The sequence below is a fragment of the Cavia porcellus genome, unplaced genomic scaffold (assembly GCF_034190915.1).
Source record: "Cavia porcellus strain 051 isolate PalLab524CR breed Dunkin Hartley unplaced genomic scaffold, mCavPor4.1 scaffold_11, whole genome shotgun sequence".
In the NCBI taxonomy this organism is placed as follows: domain Eukaryota; kingdom Metazoa; phylum Chordata; class Mammalia; order Rodentia; family Caviidae; genus Cavia; species Cavia porcellus.
Genome location: NW_026947494.1, coordinates 22,698,411 through 22,707,696, shown reverse-complemented (window position 1 = coordinate 22,707,696; position 9,286 = coordinate 22,698,411). Strand labels below are relative to the sequence as shown.

At 37.4% G+C, this 9,286-nt stretch overlaps 1 pseudogene; it reads left to right on the top strand.

Moving 5' to 3' along the window:
• Nucleotides 1–446: 446 nt before the first annotated feature.
• Nucleotides 447–8,357, top strand: LOC100717335 (intraflagellar transport protein 80 homolog; annotated as a pseudogene).
• The last annotated feature ends 929 nt before the right edge of the window (nt 8,358–9,286 follow it).

The window sequence follows — 9,286 nt, the reverse complement described above, 5'->3', positions numbered from 1 at the left end:
TTTAGAATTTTTTAAAATTTTTAATTCTGCTTTGGTAGGTACTGTATGTCAATAAATCTGTCCATTTCATCTGGGTTCTGCATTTTATTACAGTAAAGTTTCTTGAAGTAAGAAGAAAATAATAAACAACAAATGCTGCAGGGCAGTGGGACAAAGAAACACCTCTCTACTGTTGCTAAAAGTATTGGCAAGTGCAATCTGCTATGGAAATCATAGTGGAAATCGCCATAAAGTTTCCTCAAAAAAAAAAAAAAAAAAAAAAAAAAAAAAAAAAAAAACTAGGGTTAGGGAAGATGGCGCATAGTGCTTAGAATTTACTATGGTGATGGGAAAGTCAGGAAGCTTCTTGAAAACTGTCACTGGTCTACTTGCTGTCGCCTCTGCTTTCTTGGAATTAGAGTGAATACAATCAAGTAGCAACTTAAAATTTTACTGAAACTGGATACATGAGACTGAAGATATCTCTTTTAAAAGAATCATAGCATCAAGAATTAGTAAACTGTGTGGGCTGGACTACCACTGAAGAACTGTATTCATGTAGTGATGATCACCAGATCGTGAAGTGGAACTTGTTAGCCAGTGAAACAAGCCAAATAGTTAAACTCCCTGATGACATTTACCCTATAGATCTTCACTGGTTTCCAGAAAGTTTAGGCACAATGAAACAGACTCAAGCAGAAAGTTTTGTTCTTTCAAGTTCTGATGGTAGATTTCACTTGATTTCTAAGTTAGGAAGAGTAGAAAAAAGTGTAGTAGCTCACTGTGGAGCAGTATTTGCAGGAAGATGGAATTATTAAGGAATAGCATTAGCTACAGTTGGAGAAGATGGACAAATAAAAATTTGATCAAAGACTGGAATGCTTAGATCAACTTTAGCTCAACAAGGAACACCAGTATTCAGTATCTTAGGATCCTGATTCAGAAAAAGTTCTTTACACAGCAGAAAAGCAGCTGATTATTAAACTTCTTCAACCAAATGCTAAAGTTATACAGTGGAAAGCTCATGATGGTGTTATTTTGAAAGTTGCTTGGAACTCAGTCAGTGGCCTTATTTTTTCTGGTGGTGAAGTCTGTAAAAATAAGGTATAGGATAGTTATGACTGTCCACTGTACAGTTCACAACCTCATGAGCATCCTATAATCTCAGTTGCCAGGGCTGCCAATGGAGAATCCTTTGCTGCTGGATCATTTCATACTTTATTCTTGTATAAACTCTTAGATAAATTCTTGTACAAATTCTTGATAAAACTGGGTGGTCATATACATTAGAAAAACCCAACACTGGAAGCATACTTAATATTGCCTCGCTAATTGATGGCACTCAGATTTCTGGAGCCTGTGGAAATGGACATGTTTTTGCACATGTGGTGGAGCAATGTTGAGAGTGGAAAAACTTTCAAATGACCTTAACTAAAAGAAGATTCATGCAAGTTCAGAATGTTCTTAATGATGCAGGGGATTTATTAAAATTTTGTGATAGAATCATTAAAGCATCTTTGAACTATGCACACTTAATTGTTTCAACTTCTCTTCAATGTTGTTTTCTTTGAAAAACTAGAATACACCACTTATGTTTAATGTCAAAGAAGGAACTGCTAGTTTAATTCTACAGGCAGAAAGACATTTTCTTCTTGTTGATGGTGGTGGTATCTATTTATATTCTTATGAAAGGCGATTCATTTCTTCTACAAAATTTCCTGGAATGAGAACAGATATTTTGAAAGCACAGACTGTGTCTCTGAGTAATGATACTACAGCAACTAAAGACAAAGCTGATGAAAAAATAATCTTTCTCTTTGAGGCATTAACTGGAAAACTACTAGGTGATAGGAAACATCTTTCTTATAAGAATAAACTTTTGGAAATTTCTCTGGATTGAAATAATTTTGCCCTAGAATAAGTTATATGATATTATGGCAATGGGAGTCAGAACCAAGGGATGTTTACCTTGAGATCACTTTCTCCTTCCCCTAATACAACTTCCTTTTTCCTTTCCCAGTGTGCACGAAAAAAGTTTCAATCACCTGCTCGTCATCAATGTCTGCTCTAAGCAACAGCCCCAGTCAGAGGTTATATGTATATCACATACCCACATTCTGGTTAGAGGAACCCATCTGTGGTCATGGACTCCCCTCCATGTCCTTGGAATAAAAGCTACTTTTAACTTTATATTTTCTCTTTTATCATGCTGAAAACTTTAATATAATGGTGCTATGACCCAGATAGCAGAGTGAGTGGCTCCTGGGAATCCCCTGGTTTGAGCTCCCCTGCTCATCCACAGATCATCTCTTGGATTAATTCCTCCCTTTTTGATGGAAGCTGCTCAGTTTGTTGCCACCAGCCTGCAAACAACATCAGCCTATTTCATTTATCACAGGTGAGCCATTTTCTGTCTGGGGTTTTTTGTTACCATGGGCCAGGCCCATGCTGGATTACCCATTCTGTCCCTGGACTAAGATAGCAGTTTTCACATTTCTTGGATGTTCTGAGGCAGAGCTGTTACTCTGGTCCTCTGGGATCCCGACCCATGCTTTTTGGTGATGGCCAGTGAGAACAGATTGGAGCCTTCCTTATCATGCTTCCAAATAAGTGATGATCTCTTTTATTAAGAATGATCTGGGGCAATTTTCATGATCCTTGGGGGGGAATTAGAGCTCTTGCCTCCTGAGGCAAAACTGTTCTTTTGGCTGAATTTTAATTTGGTCAGGAAATAATATTCCCTATTTCCTGTCACCCTAAAAGCACACATCTGGGGTACCTGGTTCATAACCTCAGTGCTCTTGGCCTAATGAAGACAATAAAATTAAACAAGTAATCTTTTACTTCCAGGAGGCATGACCAACTGCAAGCTTAATGGCAGCCCATGACCTAAAGAGGGGATGTTTGACCCCTTTATTCTTAAAAATTCATATGACTTTTGTCACACTGGGGATATGTTAGCAGAAATATGATATATACAGGCCATGCTTACCCTAAGGAAGTGCTCTTCTCTCATTCAGTCATGTAAAGTAGCTCAAATATTTCTAGCTAACTCTACTGTACCAAAACTCTCCACTCTTCCCCCAAACCCCTTAGATGATGTGCCTCCTGTCTTTACTCCTCCTCCTCTGTATTCCCGGGATCAAACCCTGAACCCTTCTCAGCCAAAGTTTTCTGTACCCCCTGTGCCATCCTCTCTCCCTCCCTCACCCACAGTGGCCTCTGATCCTTCCTTTAGTTTCCTCTAACTAGTCTCCAACTTCTCAATCCTCCCCCACTTGATCCATCTCTTCTATTGGAGGGTTCTTTGTCCCCTTCCCCTGTGTCACCATTTTTTCCACTGGCTCACCATATGCAGTCTCATGTTTTCCAGCCTTCTGGCAGACCACACAGTTTTCAACAGCCATCTTGAGAAACTCAAGTAGTAAACAATCAAGACATGAATTAGTTTCTTTTTCTGCTATTCTTATTTCAAGATATCTCTATTAATTAATCTACAAAAAGGTTCACATTAGTCTATTTATTATAGCTCAAATTGGCCAAATATATTTGAGTGCCCTCTGATTTTGTAAGATGATTGTCAGTCTATATATCTGTTGTCTGTTTGTCCAGTATGTTTATACTGTACAGATCATCTGTCCATGTTTGTTTATTTGCCTGCTCTGTAAACAGCTGCTCCTTTTTATTTAAGATCAACATTTTTTTTCCACTTTTACATACTCAGATCATTTAAACAAGGTTTATTTGGGTAATATATTTTTTTAAAAATGCTTCCACCTAGGTTGCCAGCTGGTCAAAATGATACTAGAATTTGTTAGATAAAATCCCTTAGGGTGAGATGTTGGATAGGGTTTCAATTAATGAATAAGAAAGTGGCCACCTGGTAACTTTAACCAGCCCTTGTTTATTAATTAGGGGCCCCAATAATCTTCATAGCCTTATTGGATATACCCCAACTAAAGTTCATATGATTAAGACAATTCACTGTTGCTGATCTGATGGTATATTCATGCCTTCAAATATAAAGTTGGGATTGTTTATAATGACAAGTATTTTCTTTAAGATTCAGATGTCTGCCTTTTTCTTGTGCTCCAGCCAGGAGATTCAAGTCAGACCAACATGAGGTCACCAGTCAAATAATAATTTTAAAACAAAAATTTGTATAATGTATATGTTATACTTTGAGATATTTAAACAGTGAGCAGTCCAAACAATGCCACAAATTTCTTCAATGTTCAAATGTTAAAAAAACTCATGGTTAATGTAATGTTCTATGTTAACCTTACTGCCTCTATTGCATTATACTATTATCAATCTTCTGAATGTTCAACAACTAAAATTAAAAGATAATTATATATTCTTTTTGGATTCCTTTTGCTGGGATCCACCAGATCTTTTCCAGAAAAAGGTTATATGATGCATTTTGGGGCCATAATTAACTATACTCAGCTGGTGTTAAATGACACCAGCTGATCTCTCTCCTAAATAAAAAAGTAAAATTAAGAAAAGAGGCCATACCCCCAAAATTAGATGGTATTAACAGCTCAGGTACTAACAGCTCAGGAGGTACTTATAAAATTTTAAAACCTAAATGTGAGTATGACAAATGAATGACATGCCAATTTCTAAAATTCTCTGATCCTTATCCTTATCCTCCTTATGAGAAGCCATTACTAGAATTATACTTGTAAATACTCTGTTGATTCTATTATTTGACTCCCCACAGGGAGACCTTCTTAATACAGCTGTTCATGTTTTCAACAAGATAAAAATCAAAAGAAAAAATAACAATCTGATCTTTTAACGGTGACACTTGTAGCTCTGAGACAGGTAAACTGAGATAAGGGGCCCTGCCCGAGCCCCTCCTGGACCATGCTTCAAGTGCAACAAAGTAGGACATTGGGGAAGAGAGTGCTCAAACCCTGCCATTCCTCTCTGGTCTTGCCCCTATTGCTATCTCAAAGGCTATTGGAAGAGTGACTGTTCTAGCCAACAGAAATTGGGTAATGCTCTAACTCCTTGCCTTCACAGGAGATCTCATCACCACCAGATTCATTGCTGACTGATCTACTCAGACTTGCTGCTGAAGACTGATAGAGGCCAACAGAGCCCCCATTAAGGTGTCCTTCCCAGAGCCCAAGTCTCACTGGAAGTCTCAGTTAAGACATTCTCTGTACTTGTGGACATAGAGGCCATATATAGTGTTTTCCTGAATTTTCAGGCCATTGTATTAAGTCCTCAGTCTCTTTAGAAAGTGTTGATCGCCAACCTACACAGCCTCTACAGTAAGCATCTATTCCGTGCAAGTTCCAGACTCTCTTCTTTACCTATAGCTTCCTCGGAATTGCAACATACCCCCACTTTTAGGTAGGAATCTTCTTCAAAAGCTTAACTTCTCCTTTACCTTCTCCCTTCCCACAGCTCTAGTCCTCCAGACACCCTCACAGTGCACCACAAAGCCACCTCTCTCCTCCCTTCTTTTCTGGTCAATCCCATAGTTTGGGACACCTACAATCCCTCCTGCAGATGCCACATCTGTTTTAATTCATCTTAGAGAAACTTCAGCTTTTAATTGTGTTCCCCAATATCCTATAGCTCCCAAACATTTACAGGGACTTAACCCTATAATCAAGTGCCTTTTAGACAATGGTTTTCTTAAACATACCACTAACCCTACAATACTCCCATTTTCCTGATACTCAAACCTGATGAGTCTTATCATCTAGTGCAGGACGCTAGGATAATCAGCAGTATTGTCACCCCAATCCACCCATGGTGCCAAACTCTTATACGTGCCCTCTCATATCCCTCCCTTCTCCTCTCACTCTAAAGTCATAGATTTTAAAGATGTCTTTTTTACCATTCTCCCTATACCGTAATTGTCAGGATTGCTTTGTGTTTACATAGACTGACCCAGACACCCTGAGGTCTCAACAACTTACACTTGTTACCTCTATAGTAAAACATCTCCTCAGGGACATGTACCACCCCCAACCTTTCCTATTCATCAATTTTATAGACACACCCCTGGTCAGAACTGGCAGGTAGATTTTACACACATGCCCTGTCACAAAACTCTCAAATATCTTCTCACCTTTGTTTGTACTTTTTCAGGATGGTTAAAAGCCTTTGCCACAACCAGGGAAACTGCTTATGCGGTTAATAAAGTCCTGTTATAGGAAACCATCCCAAGGACTACAACCAAGGTGGAGCGGCCCATACCCTGTCTTCATGGCAACCCCAACAATGGTCAAAGTTGCTGGACTGCCAACCTGGCTCCACATCACTAATGCTAAGCAGTGCCCTCCCAACCCTGAATCTAACCTTCCTGAATGGTCATCCTATCTTCTATCATCCACCTGTCTCTGTTTCACCAAGGCCTCACAGCCACAACTCTCAGGTTAAGTCATGTTTCATTATCCAATTTGGTTTTAATCCCTTATGTTCTGTTTTTTTTTTTTTTTTTTTTTTTTTTTTTTTTTTTTTTTTTTACAGTAGAACTCTTGACAGTCTTTCCTAATGAAAATTGTCTTCATGTTGTTCTATGTAACTACTGTCTTAATTCTCTCTACCCTCAGCTGTTTTGTTAAACATGAGATCACTCTGGATCTAGGCTCTTAGCTCCCTTATAGTGATACAGCCATCACCCTCCCCACCCTTCTTATTCTTTCCAGCTCAACTCCTGGACCAGAGGCAAGCATTACCTATCTACACTTTTAACTTTTACTCTTACAGATGGGGGGTAATATTTACCTCTCATAACTTCACTCCTCCTAACCCCACTTATTTTTCAGATTCTGCCTCACCATGGTCCTGATGGAATGGCATATTTAAATCAAATACACCTTTCCTTCTGCCTCTCTTGGGTCATTAAAAATGATGGTGACCTGCCTCCTCATAGCACCTTGTCTCCTTGGTTTTTTTATTTTTTATTTTTTTTCAGTTTAGGATGTGAGCATTCACCAATGATAAAGCTGTCCTGGCTGAAACAACTTCTTCGTGGGCATCAACCATCATCCCATCAACTTTCCTAAACTCCAAATTGTGCCCCCTTTCAGCAGTAAGTAGTGATACAGAAATACTTTGCCCTTTTTCTAACAGTAAAATGAGTAGAATGAAAAAGTTTTGCTCTAGAATAAGTTACACAATATTATGTCAGTGGGAGGCAGAACCAAGGAATGTTTACTTTGAGGTCACTTCCTCCTTCTCCTATAACTTCCTTATTCCTTTCCCAGTGTGCAAAAAAAAAGTTTCAATCAGCTGGTCATGTGTCATCAGTGTCCGCTCTAAGCACCAGCCCTGGTCAGAGGCTATACATATATCCCACAGCCCATGTTCTGGTCAGAGGAACCCAGGCCATATATGATCATGGACCCTTTCCACATCCTTGGAATAAAGACTACTTTTTACTTATTTTTTTTCTCTTTATGGGGAGGAAAACTCTAATATGGAACAAAAAGGACATACCAATGATAGAATAATTGCTTTACTTGATAAAAATAGACATATCTGTATCATTTCAGTAAAATGATTTGGGAAGGAAAAACAAATTATCAAATTTGGAACAATGGTGCATACTTTGGCCTGGTGTGATACATGCAATATTCTTGTAGACCTCAGGATACCCAATTTACTGTGGGTATTATCCAACTAAAGTTTATGTGGACAAAGACATTTTGTCTAAAACACTATATGAAAGGGATACAAGTGAATTTAATAAAAATCTATATATTGTGAGTTTTGTTGGAAATCACATAACTATAACAAGAGCTGATGGCTCCCTGGTACATATCAGCATATCACCATATCCTGTTATCCTTCATAACTACCTAGTCAGTTCAAACTGGGAGGATGCTGTAAGGCTTTGTTGCTTTGTTAAGGAGCAAACTCTGTGGGCTTGCCTAGCTGCAATGGCCATTGCTAACTGACATATGACTACTGCAGAAATAGCTTGTGCCACCATTGGTGAACTTGACAAAGCTCAGTACATCAGTTCTATGAAAGAGCTTCCACTTAAAGAATCAAAAAAGGCCCACATACTGCTGTTTAGTGAGAATATACAGGAGGCTGAAATAATACTTGTTTAGGCTGGCCTTTTTTATCAAGCAATCCAGATAAATATTAATCTGTATAACTGAGAAAGGGCACTGAACTTGGCTGTATAATACAAAACACATGTTGATACAGTTCTTGCTTGCTGTCAAAAGTTTTTAGAGGCATTTGGTAAAAAGGAAACTGATAACTAATACTTGCAATATGCAGAAGGTCTCCAAATAGTTTGGGAGAAAATCAAAGTCAAAATTCATATGTAAATTAGTAAAGAATGAGAACGATCATCAAGCATCCACTCCAGCAAGAATATAGATCTAAAGCACTAAATACCTCACCAACTTTTAAGAAAAATGTAAATTAATTCTGATATCCAAAGATAAGCATGTTTTGTTTGCAAAAGAAAAAGGTATAATCTTTACTTATAAGTACTTTCTGTGTATTTGATACTTAAAGTATAATCAGAAAGAGTAAGCACAAAATAATTGATATACTGTCAACTTTAACATTTTCCAGTAAAATATTTAACAAAATATTTCTATAAGGTCTCTAAACCATGCAGTGTTGATTACATTCTATTTTTTTATTATTTATTCCTGAATCTTTAAGCATGAACAAATATTAAAGCAGATAATAAAACACTGGACTCAAAATGTTATCATTAATTTTTATTTGACCTCCTTAATTGTAAAGTACCTCTAAAAGCTTATTTATACCAAACCATAAATTTGTGAAAATATATAATAATTTATATACTGTACATCAATGTTCAGAGTAGCTTTCTTTAAATAGCAAAAGGTAGAAAAGTCAAAATGTCCAACAAGATAGGTGAATAAACCAATGTAGTATCCAGATATAATTGAGTATGATTCAGCCTTACAAAGGAATTAAATTCTGCAATATGCTACAACATAGATGAACTTGGAAAAAATAGGTGAAATAAACCCAACATAAAAGTTCATATGTTGTATGATTCCACTTCTGTAAGGAACCTAGAATCATCAAGTTCATAGAAACAAAAAGAAAAATAGTGGTTATTAGAGACTGGGAAGGAGGAAAATTTGGATTTTATTGTTTAATGAGTATAGAGTTTTTATTTGGAATGAACAAACTATGGAAATGGGTTGCACTGATGATTGTATGACATTATGAATTTTAATGCCATGGAATTGTGCTCATAAAAATGATTTTAAAACGGTGGGAATATGGCTTTGTGTAGAGTACTTGCCTAGCATTTGTGAAGTTCTTGGCTTAATCT